The following is an 18,812-nucleotide window of genomic DNA, read 5'->3' on the forward strand; positions in this document are numbered from 1 at the left end:
TATTTAAATCAAACTTACTAATATTATAAACACGAAAGATTGTGAGTATGGATAGATGTTTGTTACTCTTTTACGTATAAACTACTGACCGGATTTTAGTAAAACTTTGCAGTAATATAGTTTATACATTAGAATAACACATAGGCTATCATTGAAAGAAATATTATGTAAATTGGCCGAAATATAATGATAAATGTCAAGTAAGTGTGATGCAGACCAAGTTACGTGGGTCAGCTATCATATATCTAATTTGACGGCCTCGGTGGTCTAGCGGTTTACTTCTGATTGTCGCGGGTTCGATTCCTCATATTGATGACCTCTCGTATTCCTCGACTTCCTTGTATCCATGAATATGATTGTTTGTATCGTTTGGGTGTTTTCTATGTATATTATGTATGTATTTACATAAAATATCAAAGTTTAAAACTCTACTAGAAAATAGATATACTACTCGTATATCTATTTTCTAGTATCCATACCACAAGCTCCGCTTACCGTGGGATTATGCGGCGCTGTGTTAATTGTCTAGAGGCTATTATTACCTATACTTTCTTATCAAATGTACCAAATTCTCTTTTACATCGATATGTACGTCAAAAGCTAAAAATATACTTAGCTAATACGTAAAAGTAAGTTCAGATCCTCGGGGAATGCTCTATGGTGCGAAATAAAAGAACCAATTCCATGTAACTGCAAAACTTGTAATTGACTTAAGTCTTTATTGAGCCTTTATGGCATATGTTACATTTGAATAGAACATTTTCATCAAGTAATATCTCATATTATATTATATACCCACTAATATATTAGTGCGCGACTTTGTCTACTTTTTGTATTAAACGTAATGGACTAATGGTGACTAGCCCTGACATAAAACGATAGACAAGCCTTTGTGATAAAATAAATACAAATTTTGTACCGTACGAGGACTCCAACCCACGACCATTGGAAAAAAAGTAGGCTGCTAAATCGCTAGAACACTAAGGACGCGTTAATAACCTTTCATAAAATATATTCATAAAACCATGCCAAGACTGTTGTCTATCTGATTAATTAGATTAGAATTGCGGTCTTACGACCGGAAGACAAAGGAGAAATTTTACATATAATTAAATTGCCCCTCCGGTCGATCCCATTTCCGTACTAACGGGGATTGAAATTACAACGGCCAGAGTCAAGGTTCGAATCTCTACAAGTGCCTTCAGATTATGTTTTATCTTATGTGTTCATCAGACTAAGGTCGTATCCGTCAAACTTGTGGAATCCCTTATTTGCTTCCAGTGAAGCTGTACAGGCCAGCTACCAATACCATTAAAATATCTTAATGTATAAAACTTTCGTGTCACGTCGTTTATTCGCGATGGAATCCTAAAGTATTAAAACCTTTTTGATGAACATTTATATTTATACTCGGTAGCTCTGAGAATAGGTTGTTATCTATTTTTAATACCCTAAGGGAGAGCCCACCCTAAAAAATATTTATTTTTTATTGACATATATTTTAATCATTCAGAATAAAATATATACCACCCTAAATTTTCGCCCTACTACCATCAACCCCTTATTTCTTTCATGGGAAAAATCCTCATGGAGACCCGCCCGCCCAGGGGGAGGTACTGCTGGACTGTTACCGGTTAAAAACCCCAAGATGTTCCTTCTCTTAACCTTTTTCAGAGTTACGGAAATGCGCGAACAATCTTCCACAACCCTATTTTTTAATAGCGATATTAATTTATATGGCAATAACAGCTTTTGCCGAGTCGATCAGTATTTTATATATTCTTTCTTTTGAAATTTTTATGGCAAACAAGCGATTTTACAACATAAGCTGTAGATATGCTACAACAGAATAATAATAAAAATGAAATAAAAATCGAGTTTCAAAATTCATCTAGAGAAGCTCTCAAGAAGTTCTAATTAGATATAAACTAGATAATTCAAATACAAAGACGTAGCTCACTCTTTGTCCTATTCAGGTCCATCGACTTAGAGCACTCAAAAGTTTTAACACCTTTCTTTAATTCCAGATCATTTAAAATTCATGGATACGAAAAACTTTTAAATGCTAAGGTACTTTCGAGGTTATATTTTTATTACATGAAATAGATGTAAAAAATAAATTGATAGTTCAAGTTATGCAATATATAAATGTCAAATGACTTGCTGCGGCTTCGACTTGATATGTTTCGAGTTTTATATGTAATATATATAGTGACGGTAAATGGTAAACATTATCGTCATGTTAGGATACCATTTCAGATGACTAAGATGTCATGCTTCCACACCTTTTATGTTACATTGATGTTACTACGCAATGTATGATGCTGCATCGAGGTCGTCGCAGCGGCCGGTCGGCGATCACTCTTCAATGTCATCACGAGCGGCTTCAAGGACGCGCGTCGTCACTCTCTTATTCGATTAATTTATAAATTCGCAATACATTATATTTAAACATACAGTCCATTTCATTGAAGATCCCTTAGGGCCTTGACATTATAATTTTATTTATATGTTTATGTTATAATTTTCTCAAGCTTTCAAACGCTTACAAAATAAGGTTCTTAGCAATAAGGATAAATGTTGTATAAATATGTAATAAAACTATTAATGACTGAAAATTGTATTTTAATGTTATGGTAGATAGAGAAGGTGACACAATATAATTTTTGTTTTATATTTTTGATTATAGAATAATAAAAAGAAAAACCTTTAAATATATTAATATCAAAAGAGTTTTCTCAACATATCCTCCCGTAATCAAAACATATATATATAACAAAATACAACGTAACAAAAGTAACAGTATCAAAATTACAAATTAGCAAGGTTATCCTATACCCATATTTGAGATACATCTTAGATGTTTAACGCTTCCTAAAGGTTTTGTCAAAACATCAGCTGGTAACAAGTCAGTGGGCATATACCTTAGTTCGATGATTTTATCGTTGACTTTTTCTCTTACAAAGTGGTACTTTACGTCTATGTGTTTAGTCCTATTATGGTGGACTGGGTTTAACGCAAGTTTTTGTGCACTCTGACTATCAGAAAAAATTGTAACATTTAGTTCCTTAACTTTAAATATATTAATATCAAAAGAGTTTTCTCAACATATCCTCCCGTAATCAAAACATATATAACAAAACAAAACGTAACAAAAACAACAGTATCAAAAATACAACGTAGTAAAATATATACACGGTTCCTTTTCAACCTCCGTGTACTCCACTCCAACGGCTAGACCTTTTCTGAGTAAGACCATACCTAATCGACAATATTTCTTCAGCCAGTCACCATGTGTGAAGTCATATATACTGATGTTCCATAAATAAATTATCCATTTGTCACAATTTCTGTTTTCCAATCTAGATACAACTACAGGACAAAAGTAATCCGTTGTATCTTTAATATCCTGTTCTATTTTGGATACATTTCCCTTCTTGTCCCTTTTAAGTAGACATTCAGGACTATGTCCATACATTTAAAACATATAATAGGCCTCTACTTTTTCTCTTTTAATTGCGAAGTATGAAATTCAGCACCGTCGTTCTGAGCAACTTTTGACATTTTGCTCAACAACTTGCTTTTCACCATTTCCAAAGTCACTTCAACACTAGAGTTTTCTAAAGCCATTACTAATGGTACAAAACGTGATGTCAAACCTCCCAACAGTATCGCAGCTAGAGAACTGTTATCGATCTTATTGCCTATATCAGCCAAATCTTGAGCATGTCAAGACTGCATTAATGTACGACTCGATATGAGAAAAATCAGATAAAGAGTACCCCTGTACAGCCGTCTCTCCATACCAATTTTCGACCTAGACTCAGATCTTCATATGCCTTATTCAAAGGCATACCAGGCCTCTTTTGCTGACGTTGCTGTCCTCACATGCATCATTGCGGCACCGTCCACACAAAGACAAACTTTTGATAATGCCTTCTTACGTTTCCGCACATGCATAGGTGTATCATCACTGGATTCATAACCATCTACTACATTTCACAGCTCTTCATGTTCCTTTTGAATTTCTATGCCGTATATTCTTCAACATTTTATCAATATTATATTACCACGAAAATTATTCCCAGCCATTATAAATGAACTAAATCGTCTTTTAAATTGATTTATTCTTCGTGCTGATAACGAATGTTGTATAAATATGTAATAAAACTATTAATGACTGAAAAATATATTTTAATGTTATGGTAGATAGAGAAGATGACATGATATAATTTTTGTTTTTATATTTTTGATTATAGAATAGAAAAAACCTTTAAATATATTAATATCAAAAGAGTTTTCTCAACAATAAACGAGACAGACAGTGCCCATACAGATTTTGTACAAAATCTACCTCGGTCCACTATATTTTAGCTATTTTTCCAAATGGAACATCAATGTTTGTCCAATCATTCAATGTAGTCGTAGTGTATACATCTCAAAGATCCCCTGACCAGAGTGAAGCGTCCGGCGCCAAGTCAACCAATATGCTATACAGGGCTGGATTAGCTATTAGACAGGGTCGGCTTGGGGCCCTTAGCCAATCCTGCTTTAGCGGAAACGTTGAAAATATTTTATGCAGTGAAATTTTAATTGTACAATTTTTATCATTAATGACTATAGTTTTTTACCGTGCTGGTAGTTTATCAAGTAATTTAGTACTCAACCTAGTATTGAGTAGTAGAACGAATAATATGGATGGTTTACTTAGAGTATTTTAAGAGAAACAAAATTTTAAACTTTTATATCGCTCTTAAAAAAATATAAATATGTTGCAGTCGTAAGACCACATATGCGTTTATTTTGCTCGGTATATCACTATAATATAGTAGTATAGTATTAAAAAAGCAATATTGACAGTTAAAAATGGCTCTGATATCCCATATGGGATAACAATCGTAACGTTATATTGTTGTTATCTATTAATATACATAGAACATTTAGCTAAATAAATATTTAGGTGAAGCTAGGTGGAACGCCGATATATGTAGGGTTGAGGGTAAGAACTGCACGAGAAGGAGCCTTGAGAGAAGCTTGTGTCCAACAGTGGGCTGATGATGGTGATGATGATTCATCTAGCTATTTATAATACTTTTTTTAGATAGGGGGCCCTTGGAACTGCATTTCCTAGGGGCCCCCATATGGTTATTCCGACCCTGGTGCTATGTATATCTCAATAAAATTAATGAAATCCACTGACTCATTAATTTTCCTTGTCCGTGCCGATCTCAAGATTCTCATATTTGGATACTTTCCAAATGGGACATTTTTTGCAGTTGGGAAAATATAATTTTATTATATATCTCCAAATGGGGGTTGTCGTTTAGCATTTTTTATTAAGGGTCATCGTACTTATAATTTCATAGGTCTTGTATGGAAATAGGCATTTAGTATGTTACTGAAAGATATCATAGACATACAGTTAGCACTAATCGATAGAAAAAAAGTTGCCCAATGCCGATTGTGATGTAAATGAGATATTCGGTCCAGTTTATTTATTTATTCAGAAATAATATATAGTTAAATTAAATACCGTAAAAATGTAAATTCCATGACGTCTAATTTCCGATCAAGTACTGCAGAAGAACTAAAACATACGAACCTTAAAATAATCTTGCATAAAACGAAACAAAAAACCTTCAATTAATTGAAAATAAGCAAACCACCTGAAATTATACGTAAACAGTTTTTCGTTATTTTACAAGCTGATATATTAAAGAAAAACATTTTTTCATTTTTATTAAATTTCTACGTAAGGACAGCTTGTAGGAAGGTAACCATAAAAATGTACGGGTATTTTTAAATTATTTAAAAAGCAAATGACTATTTTAAATTGTAATCATAAACAAATATATATCTATAGACTAGACTGAATATTATTAAATAAATAAAAAAAAACAAGAACATACCTTAACGACCGATTGATCAACTGAAAAAGCGAGCACAATAGATCACTGCGGGTCACAGTGCTACAGGTCTAACGACCGAGAAATAGCCCAAACTCCATAATAATAAAAAAAATACAAATGACATTTCTAAAAAGGTACTCACAGATTAAGTACAGTAAAGAGTAAGCAGGCGATAAAATAAAGTACCACCAAAATTCCTGTTTACAAAGCTGTGTATTAGGTGTAAATATTATGATAATAATGGAATTTCTTGTATCTGATGTCATTAAATTTTTCAAATATGTATAACATAATACATCGTATAACAAATATCCTTTTAGAGAATATATAAAATTTGTAAATTGATCCTTAAGCTGTACCCACCTGTTGCAGCTTCAATCAGATTATGGTTAGATAGGTGCTATCACTATTATGTATCAAAGAGATCAATTAACTAATAGTACCTAAATAAAGACCTATTTACATCCAGTGATAAAGTTATGGTGTGACAAAATTTATTTTTAATAATTTAATACTACCAACTTTCAACTCTATTTGTCGATTAATACGGTTCAGTTTCGTGTGTATCCTATTGGGTTTTTGGCTCGGACACTTTACGACTAACCCTGTATTCTGTTGTATTAATTTATCTTGACACTTACCATTTTCCGCGGTCACAGCTTAGTCTGAAACAAATGAAATATATTATTACGCTTTGTGTTTAATTGTACATGTTTATTATATTTTTACATACTGTTCCCGCACTATTAAATAATAGGTATCCAAAATTCTGTCTCATGCATAAACGAAATATCTCCTTTGAAAAGTATACACTCATCTAAATGGTATACAAACCATCGCTCTAAGACTACACTAAAACTTTTCTCTGCACAACCTATGGTTGACTGGTAGGAAATGCCGTAAGACGTTGAATCTACCGTATGACTTTTAGCTAGGTATTTTATGTCTTGAAGTTATATAAATAAATAAATATACTTCAGTACTTGTCTCTGCCGGGCCTAGGCAGCGAATTCTGAAAAAGGGCGAGTACAATAGATCTATTCAGGTCGCAGGTCTCTTTAGCGTCGAGTAATAGCCCAAACTAAAATTTAGGAACAAAGAAGATAGTTTTTTTATAATTGTAATGGCAAACAAACTCAAAATAGCTAACGGATGACACACATGATGCCCGTAGTAGCTCTTATTCGTTGTCATTCCGAAGGACAAAAGTATCATGCCTCTGCAATATGTAATTTCACTCCCAAATCCCACGTTTCATACTGTAAATCAACTTACCAAGCTAGCTGCTTGACGTCTGAAATATGTATAATGAAGTTACTCTTGTAGACTTTGTACAAAGTAGATCTCGGCAAATTGTGTAGTGTACTTGCCAAATGTCTGGCGTCATACTCGTGAACAAGTGCTACTTATAGGTACTGGTCTACTCTAATCACTATGACTGATTTCATCTTATTGTATATTTAATATTTAACCCTAATAAATTAGTGCTAGTTGATAGTTTGTATTAATACGTTTCGACTTAAAAATATAAAGTTACAACGACTATTTAAAAGAGCAACACGCAAGTTTTATTACTCATTCTTCTTATGATGAGACAGCTTTCCGACAAAGGATAGATTAAAAGAAGGATAACTATGACCAATGCTAGTTGGTAGTTTTTAATGACACATTTGGACTTAAAAATTTAAACTTCCAACGATTATTTAAAAGAGCAATACGTAAGTTTCGTACTCATTCTTTCACCATGAGAGACAGCTTTCCGAATAAAGGATAGGTTAAAAGAAAAATAATTATGACCATACAAATGTGCTTCAAGTAAGTTTATTTGAATGAATGATTTTCTATTCTATTGTAAAGGCATAATATGTATATGATAACTATCTATTTTTATTCTTTTTTTTTTTTGTAAATAAAAGAAAGCAGTAGCAGATTAAATATTAAAATATATTAAAATGATAAAATTTATATGTTGACATTAGAAAAATTCCTGAGATATTGAAAGTGACATATTCTATAAAAATGTACAAACAACTAATTCTACGATTATATTTCGAACAGTTTTCTAGTCTAGTGATATCTGTGAAATTTGAATGAAACCTTAACACAGAAATATGTTTATCTTCAGCGACTCATCAGTGGATTGATGTACCGGCACATACCGTCAGTGCAGGGTGCATTTCATTTTGATGCATAATAAAATTATTCATATAAAAACGTATGTGTTTATTTTATACAAAACGGCGCGAGACATTATAATATCGTCAGAAGTGTAGAAAAGTTTTTTTACTCTCAAAGTCTTTTGCTCACGTCTCTGCGATAAATTGCGAAGTTTGTTTTTTATAGCCGGCGCTAACTTATTGGATAAGACTGTGCTTTTTCTTCTAGAAAAAAAGGTGTTTGTTTAAAGAGATTAGAAAGTCTTTGTTGTTAGTAATGTTGTCAATAGTTACGTTAATATTGTTCATCAATCACTTGTTTTTATTTTTTTACATATTATAAAATGGTTTAATTATGACGGAACAAAAACTTATAAATATATACGTTCGAGGGAAAGGGGATTATTAGTAATATCGATTGATGATCTTATTGCTAGCAATGTACCATGTCAGGACGTCCACGCGGTTCCTGGAAACCATCGTGATAAATTCTTGGTGAAGTTGTCACATTAGTTTAATTGACTGACCTCATGCTCATCTTATCATCCCCCATTAGTGCCCCGCCAGCATAAACCATTAGGGAAGTGAATGCACCATTAGAAATAGAAATAGAAAATCATTTATTTAAATAAACTTACATTGGAGCACTTTTTTTTTCACAATTCTATTATCATCCATAAAAAAATATATATATATAAGTACATTTTTTATGGATCAATATGAAATGCAATCAATATGAGCTCTCGCTGGTAGGGCATCAGTCCAATAAAGATACGATAAAAAAAATAAGGATGAAATCAGGTCAATTAGCCCATAATGACGAATTCACTCGTAAACAGTGGACAATACCTCTGGCTACCCCATCTGGTATAACGGTCGTGAAGAAATACTATATTAATCTCACCACTGTAATCTTAGATGAGGATGTAACTATCTATATAATACACAAAGAAAGCACCCAGACGGATATAAATAATGAAACTCGTGAATATTTGTAACGTGGGAGAAACGTACTAAGGTAAGAATCAATATCCTACTCATTTCCCTGAGCAGGTAAATGGTAGAAATGAGATGACATGTAAACCAAAGGTTCCCAATATTACTAAATAAAATATTAGATTAAAAAATAAAGAATTCACCAGACTGTAAAATTTCTCATTGAAAACTTGTGATCAGCGATCATGTTCGATATGCCTTTAATGGATTACGTGATTAGAATCTTCTGAAAGGAATCATATCGATGACTGAATATAAAGGACAGTTATGTGAAATTAAACGCTTTAACATTGATAAAAATTCAGATTTTGTTAAAGAATATACTTTGTTGTATACTTCCGCCAGTGTAATGTATTTGATAAGAATGAGCAATTAAAATAGATTGAAATTCACAGTTCTACGATGTATGAACCACTTAAGAGTTACATTTAGTAAAGGCATTGTAAAGGAGCTGGGTGTATAACGCAACTGCAAACGTATCTTATTAGCAGCAACGAGCAGGTAACCACTTCGTCATGATTAAACAGATTAAAATTAAAAGTTGTTCTAAATATTAAACAAAAATTAATTTTAATTAAATAGTATTCCAAATTTCAAATCTGTAAGACAAAATTTAAATTTGAAAAAAGAACGTATACCCTGCATTATGCCGCATTGCGTAGAGCGCGCGCTTTGAAAACCCGCCAAAATATATTATTCGTTATCTACCCCGAGGGTGCGGTTCATTCTGTACGTGCAACACTATTGGCTCTTAAATTATGGCAGCATCGTCCCAGGCTCTGTGCTTTGTTTAATTGCTAATTTGGTATACCTACTCTGTTAGCACCATTGCATTTGCTATTCCGGATTAATCCTGACTCGTGATTTATCTACACAAAAGCTAACCTGTACGAATAGCATAAACAATTTAGCGGGAAAATGTAATGTAAATGTATTGAAAATATTATCTACATAAGTCGGATTTATTTTGTTTTTTTTAAGAATTATGTTTTATGTAAATATAACGAGTAAGTATTAATACTTAATGAGACCTTTCCGTCGAAGAGAAACATGAATCTTGTTTACTTAAATAATCTACGTGTGTTTTCCTGACTTCAAATGAAATAGAGAACAAAATGAACAAAGTAAAAATAAGCATTGTAATATAAAAAAAACAATGGCACTGACAGAAGTCCGTACTTCTAAATAAAAACGTTTTCTTTTGTTCTGTGTAGTTATTATCGCGAAATCAAAGACATTGATCTGATAGAGATGGGTACCTGTAACATTTAGGCAAGTGTATTTTTTCAATATCATGATAATGATTTTTATACCGCTTGATTTGTTCAGAAAGTGTACTTTTTATAGAATAGAAAATTCTCTATTCAAATATAATTAAATTTAAGCACAGTTTAATTGTCATCCTTTTTTTTTAAACTACCACTTGCGTGTTGCTCTTTTAAGTAATTATTGAAACTTTAATACAGGAATTATAAGTTAAACTGTGTGAATATAAATTACCAAATAATACTAATTAAATATATTCAAAATATTAAATACATATATAAAACAACCAACATAATATGTTTTATGTCCTTTTTATATTCAAGTGAATCCCTGATTTCGATAGGTTGCTCCTAACTTTGTGAGTTTTATATATATTAACATAGAATGTAACCTATGTGAATGATATACCGTTCAAACAGTCAAAAAAATTCTCAAAACGATGCATCAGTTATAGAGTTTACTCTTATAAAAATTCTCTGTTTAACTGTTTCCTACAAACTCTTTATAATATTAATATGGATGTATTTATATAAATGTACTACTCACGCTTGACTAGTCGGATCTTAATGTTTATTTAAGAGGAAGATGGTCAAATACTTTCTCATTTTATCAAAATGAAAAATAGATGAAGTAGCGTCTAGTTGCTTCAGTTATTCACTACTAGAAATTTGTTCCGATTTTTCACGGGTACCATTCTTGTAGGAATTTTGTATTTAATTTGAACGCTGATAATGTAGGTTTCCATAATTGGAAGAGATTTTTAAAATTTCTTTATTATCTTTTTAGTTTTTCTATTACAAAAGAAAACGCGTAAAGAATTTCCTTATAATATGAATTTAGATTAAGTAAATCCACTCAACCAAAATGTCCATATACGAGAAGAGGCAGGGATCCTTAATTAAGAGATATGTAAGAAAGCAAATAAAATAACATCGTGAATTATACCGCAGAAATGTATTTCCGGTATGACAAAGGCCCGCGTATTGTCCGGAATACGAACACATTCATTGTATGATTATTTTATTCCATTTGGTAGGTATAGGTATAAGTATAAATGGACAGACATACTCTCATCTCTAGTTCATTCATTTCCCTTACATAAGTATAAAATACGAGCTGTGTCCGCGACTTTTTTGATATTTTTTTTAATAATCTAATCAAAAAAAAGGCAAAGGAAAGTTTCAAGCTTTTAGCTTTAAAAATGATGATACTTTCGGGAGACGAAATGTTGTAGCATTTCGTCTCCCCTTGCAACCTCTTAGAATTCTCTTTTTGCATTAAATAGTATGTTTTTTACGTGTACCCAATTTCATTTAAATCGGTTAGGATATTTTTCGTGAAAGTGAGATAGACAGACAGAATTTCGCATTTATAATATTAGTAAGCAAGTAAGGATTACTGCAATATGAACATTTAAAAATACATATATGACAGCCTCGGTGCTCTAGAGGTTTACCACACCGCTATTCTTCCAATAGTCGTGGGTTCGATTCCTCACACGGTACAAATCGGTCTAGCCGATTTCTATGTATATTATGTGTGTATTTACAAATATATACACACATAATATACATAGTACACACATAATATTGATATATTTATATATATATATATATATATATATATATATATATATATCTCTTATATAAATTATATGTTGGTTGTTTATTAATAGCTTGTGTTATAACAGGCTCTGCATACCTTAGCTTGCTTGGGACTAGATGGCGCTGCTTTAATTGTCCAGTATTATTATTATAATACGATAGACGACTAAATAGCTCCTCCTTACCAACATAATATATTATGTACAACGCTACAGTGGCGATGGTATTACCCATTACAACACAGTCTTATACAACACTCATCAATGAAAGTAGCCTGATGCCTTCACTAATAAACTTTTAATTGATTTTATTGATTTTTTGTACAAGAATAGATACGTGTTATAAAACGTTGAGTATAAAAAACTAAACTCGTGGTACTGGTAGAGCTCACTGTCTCATAGAAAACAAATATACTTATAGATCATGCATTAAATACAAATAGATATTACAAAATTGCTTATGTGATTAATTTATATGTACTTAGTCAAAGTGGGAGCGAGACGTATACCAGCGAAATCTGTTTACAATCTTCTAAAAGATCTTAGCTTGTCTAGAATTGCAATAAATTCTCTATCAGAACAGGTATCTACAGCTGCACTAGCAGATTCAATTGGACAAATAGAGAAACATGATTGGTGAAGGCGAATCTAACGTCGAAAATCCTTCAACCTATACCCAGGTCACAAATTCCGATAACGGCTCGGACTGTCAGTCTCTGCTACATGATAGCCCGGCTCCCGCACGGTGTATACATGGAATGTTTTAAGACGTTTCGTTTGAAGTCTCTACAAACGTACATGTATTCTTAGATAGTGTTAACGAAAACGAAACGAAAAGAAAGTGTCATATATGTTTCTCTTTTTAATGTAATTAAAATGATGGTAACCATAAGAAAATAAAAAATGTTTATTAAAGGGATATAAATACACACGCAGTCGCAGATTTCAGCTATCTAGTATACATATAGGTATATTCTAATCTCTTTAAATGTATGATAAACTAAAGAATTCCTTTTCTACAAATAAAAATAAATCAAATTGCGCGCAAAGAGAATTCCGTAAAGATTATAGGTAAATTATTACTGCCTCGTTGTTTGAGTTGAATAAAGAAAACGCTGGAACGCCGGGCCATAAAATACACGCAATGTAAAAAAATACATTACAAGCACACCAGAGATTTATGACTATCTAAACAGACTGTATTTGGTTTTTCTTTTAAGTCAAGCGGCAAACAAACTTTAACAAGGATATTCGGCTACCTAAGCTCACATCAGTGCCGTGGTTTGTTGGAGACCAAGAGTCTCTGGGAACAAGAACTAACCTATGTTTGTAATGTGGTAGTTATTAAAATAGCAACTAAACTATATATTTATTACATTCATACTTAAGAGAGTACTAATAAGTCAGAAGAGATCGTATTATGATTTGAAAAAATGTCATTAAGTATAAATTGTTACTATTTTTGTTCGTCGTTTGGCACTGCATTATACTAACGATTAATAAAAAAACAGTTTGTTTGGTTAGATATGTATGTATATATACATAGATATAAAATTATTTACTTAAGTTTAACTTTCAAAAATCATCATTTCAATCATCGTTATGTTAAACGGCCAGTACACATCATCTATACATAAGCTATCGAAGCAAACAACAAATTTGCAACAGTAGTTTGATTATAGCGTTCAGCTAACTGAACAAACATCAGCGTGGTTAGAGCAATCTCACTTACTTCAGCAGTTAAGCAGCTTGCTTTGTAAGTTTTCTTTCGGTTACCGGCATTTGGGGATTTAATAGAATAAATTTAATAGAAACAGAATATAATAGAAATAATCTTGAAAAGTATTAAGATATACTTTTCAATCATCAGTTTTTTTTATTCTTCCACCCATTCGGAACGCAGACTCATCACAAGAAGAATGAGCAAGAAACTTGCATGTTGCTCTTTTAAATAAATGTTGTTCTAAGTAAATATACATTAACAAGGATTATGTATGCGACATTTAAGAGCAATTGTGAGTAGCTATGACGTGGTCTGGTGTTTTGAGTAGTCATGCTCACTAGAATTTCCAGACTTGTGGCGGCGTGGTGGGCCGGGTCATTGGGCTCCCTAAAATATGGTCGAGCGCAGTGATGGCTGGCACATCCGTCATACTCGTGAATGAGTGCTGCTTGTAGGGACTGGTCTGCTCTAATCACTCTGACCGATTTCCTCTTATTAATTGTTAAACAGTTGTTGTGTATTCAATATTTTTTCTATTTCATTATTTAATTGAATTAGTGCTAATCGGTAGTTTGTATTCACACACTTAAACTTAAATTATAAAGTAAGAATAAAATTATTTAAAAGAGCAACACACCAAGTTTCTTGCTCGTTCTTCTCGTGATGACATAGCTTTCCGAATGAGCGGTAGACTAAAAAAATGTGATGACTATTCAAAAGTGCTTCAATGTAAGTTTATTTGAATAAATGATTTTCTATTCTATTCTATTCTACATTTAATATAGAAGCTGCTACACGCTTGAATGATAGAATGATAAGAGGCATGACATATTAGTTCTCTGGAATGGCAACGCACGAGTAGTATCATGGTATCATATACCCACACTTAGTATGGTCTATATCATTGACTTTATACAATTTTATTTGCACCTTCAACTTGAAATAGATTTTGTACTAAAATCCACATAAACGTAAATTGTTGACATGGTTGGTACTAAAATCAATCTCAAGTTATTTGTACCACTACGATAATGCAACCAGGCAATAACTATTTTATGTGTACAAGCACAGACAACATAAATAACGTATGAGATAAAAGTAACGTTGGCTGACACTTGGTTCATTTTATAATTGGAATGGCAAACAGCCACCAGATCGAAAGTGGTAATCATGGTTCATATACATTAACAGCACTACAGACATCACATTATCATGTAACAGCTGCTACACCAATATTGCATTGCAACTCCAAACAATAAAATGTATAATACCTCATATGCAGATAACTTCTTCATGAATACCGTACTAAATACATAAATAAAGTAAATTTATTTCTACAAAAGTCCCAAACAATTAGATCTATTAAAAAAATATTCATTGTCAAAGATAAAAATTAAAAATTAAATTCCTTTAATACACATTGATATTTTCTCTCTCTTCTTATTCGATACGCTCTTGACAGAACGGTAGTAGTCATTAAGTAGTGGAGTGGGAGGCACATGCCATTCGCAATTACGACAGCTCGCCATTTCTCCCTACTGACTGCTATTCTGATACACTATTGGAGTATATATTTAGCTTAGCATTATTTATTATTTAATTCCAACCGCTCAAGAACAATAGACCAGGATAACTAACAATAATAAATCATATTTAGTCTTTTATTAAGTCGTCATTTGTTTCTGAATTGAGAATTAACGGCGGCAAAGTCGGAGCTGACGATGACGTCTGCTGATTGTGATCAGCGAAACAAAAACGATAAATCATACTGCGATATTTTCATTTATTTCTTCACCCATTGCGTGTCATGCTGCTAAATAAACGGTGACATTTCACGCTAATGCAGTAATAGTTATTATAAAAATTACTGTAATGCGGACAATCTCACTATCTAATACTATCTTACATATGTAGTTGATAAACAGTCAATCTTCTATTTCTATTATATTATGATTAAGAAAGCGTATCTATTTTTGTAATTGAAATAATAAATAAGCTGTCCTCCCACCTGATGGTAAGCAATAACCACAGCCTATGTACATGAACAGCACATCACGTTACTATAGATATCACGTTATCATGGTACCACCGCGTTCCCATTATGCAGGCCTGCATAGAATTCCTGTGATTTTACTATGTTATAGATATGAGATACAAGACCTAGAACTGACTATACAATAAAAAGAACTGACTATAAAATAGCATAATACAGATAAATTAGCATGAATACAAGTTCACGAAATAAGACAGGCCTAAAACGTATCTGATCTTATATCTTTACACAAGCTTTCTCGAGCATCCCTTTGCTAAAAATAATATAACAATCCTAATAGTAATATAAACGCAAAAAGTTGTGAGGTTGATGATTGTTTCTATTATAAGAAAAAAATACTAAATGGATTTGATGCACAGACATAAGATATCCCAGATATTATACTTCTTATCTAAATTCAAATAGCTCCACTAAAGAGAGCCAGAATAAAAAACAATTCAAATCCAGATGCCAGTTTAATTCAACATTACACCACAAATTTAATTATTTTAATCTATTTGTGGATAGAGCTGGCAAATAATCAGATTATATTTTAATACATTCAACCGTAGAACGAGAATTTAACTAGAGCTGGACAGTTGTGATAAGGACATGTCTATTAATAAATGCTCGAACAGTTAAATGGCAATTGATGCTAATGTGTGTCGTTTCAAAATTAAATTCGCATTTATCGTTTTTTAAAACATAATGGGAGTACAGAAATAGATTCAGTAGTTTCATTCATTCTAGGTACATCTAGGTCATAGATGTACTCACAAAATTTGAGTTCATTATTACGTAATATTAGTTATCTGTACCAATAATCTATAATAATAAATTTTAATTCAATTTACTATTTTTAATGATCATGAATTTAATTAACTTACTACTTTCGAGGAATGCTCAGCACTCATCCTGAAGAAAACTCTGATTAAAGACGATATGTAGCAAACTTATTAAATTTCTGTACGTAGCCATAAAAATTATTATTAAACTTACTAATGTAAAGATTTTGTATACACTACTTCTCATTGCTCTAATGTTTAATGTATTAAAATTAATAAAGTATTTTTAATAGTTGGTTATGGAATGGTTATTGGACTTGTCTAACCATTGCTCTATCGAGACAGTTACCAAAGGTAGATAATTTTATTTTATTAAAAATTGTTTGAAAATGAATTTAATCTGTTATGCTAATAGATTAACTTCATTTTCAAACAATTTTCTATTTTTTTGAAAATTATGACCAAAGTACAACATTATAAAAAAATAGCTACATTATAATTGTAGTGAAACTTATAAAAAAGTCATGAAAATTTATTCATTATGCAATCGAAATTTGTTTGTCAATAAATAACGGATCATTACCATAGATAATATAATATTTCATTACTAAACATAAGCAAGAAAAAGAAACTTCTTTAAGGATAAAACTTAGAAATTAAAAAATAAGAGAAATTATTATTACGCGCAAGTACTAGGCAAACATAGCAGCAAAGGAGAATTTGGCTGAAACCCTTTCGTACCTTATCTGGAATTTTGCACGCAATACTTGGAATGACCTCACTGAGATGACTAAGCTCAAATGAGCAAATTAAGGCCTGCGCCGACCGCTTGTTACACCGCAGCGCAGTAAAATTGAAATTCCAATCCCAAGATAAAATTAAGCCTAACTAATGTATTTTCTTATGACATATTTATTGCAGACAGTCGTAATTAAGTGGTTTATTAATTCGCAATTCCAAAATATATCCATGGTTTAGAATACGTCAGACAATAAAATGCTGTAAAGTAATTTTATCAATATTACTAAGAATTAGTGGTAGAATAAAAAAAATACTAGTCAAAAGTGTTTTATTTTGATTATTTGTATGAACAATATTTCTATTTCTATTTGATCTTGAATAAACTACCCGACTTAAAAGGAATTTATAAATTGCCTTACATTGAGATATACTCCAGAGTAGTGCCGCAAGTTTATCTGCAAGGTTTCAAGTCTAATCTCAATATAGATTTCCATTCAATTTATTTTATAAGTATGTATATATATACACATAGTTTCAAAAGAACTATATATTATTATAACTAATCAAGACCAAACTCAATAAATCGATAAAAATTACAGTTATTTATTTCATGAAATACGAAATATGAAATTAATATTACTTTACCAGTGTATTCTAAAGCAATCAATGTCATTTGATAGTAATTAGTTTTTAAAGTAGACCGGTTCGTTGATTGATAATTGATATATAAATACTGGCAAACCATTTTATTAATTTAGGTTTTTTTTTTGTATTTATACATGTTATTTTATTATTATAATATTTTGAATGGTGTAAACAATTCCATTTTATGTTAAAATTGTATAACCCAACGCAATATTTGCGACTGTTATGCCAGCGTTTAATTAAAGTAATGTACTACGACACGCGAACTCACATATATGCAATATATTACTGACGTTTGGTAATTAACTTTTGTACTAGGCGATAAGAAAATGATGGAGATATATGATGATCAGATAACGTTCATATCAGATATGTGAATGTACTAAATTAATAGTATTGTATAATAGATAGCCAAAATAAATGTCAAAGAATTTGTTAAAAAAAAAACTATTATATTGGGTAATATACATCTTCCCGTTATTTACGAACCACCTATCAGAACGTTGATATTTTCAAAACATGCAGGATGTTTTTAAAAATACACATAAAATCAATTAAAAAAAATTTGGTGACAAAACACTTACAGAAGATTATATTTGTAAAACATATTAAGATATTTTAATATGATAATATTTCAATTTAAATAAACATTGTAAACATTGTAAAACGTTGTAACATATATTCAAAACTTGTATTTATATATGTTTAATTATACTTTATTGCACTTTTAAGTGCAATAAAGTATATTAAACATTTCTCAAGAATGCCATCTCAAACCTTTGCATGTACTACAATTCGATCAAAGTCAAAAGTCAGTCTAACTACACAAAATTAAGTGGTTTTGAGAAAAGGAGGTTGAGGTTTTGTTGCGCTGAGTTGAGTCGCGAACTGTACGAACGTAGCTACATTGTAGCTCGCTTCGTAGCACGTAGCGCTACGTAGCACACGTAGAGAGC

At 31.5% G+C, this 18,812-nt stretch overlaps 1 protein-coding gene across 1 annotated transcript in view; it reads right to left on the minus strand.

The window, feature by feature from the left end:
* Positions 1-18,812, minus strand: part of LOC131848597 (lachesin-like) — a gene marked incomplete at its 3' end in the record, with an annotated part of 84,761 nt that overhangs the window by 20,168 nt on the left and 45,781 nt on the right. Inside the window, exon 2 of the mRNA XM_059198514.1 lies at positions 6,551-6,574. The remainder of the gene's footprint in view (positions 1-6,550; positions 6,575-18,812) is intronic.

This window comes from Achroia grisella, unplaced genomic scaffold (assembly GCF_030625045.1).
Source record: "Achroia grisella isolate CSIRO2021 unplaced genomic scaffold, CSIRO_AGI_Agris_v1 utg5640, whole genome shotgun sequence".
Lineage (NCBI taxonomy): Eukaryota > Metazoa > Arthropoda > Insecta > Lepidoptera > Pyralidae > Achroia > Achroia grisella.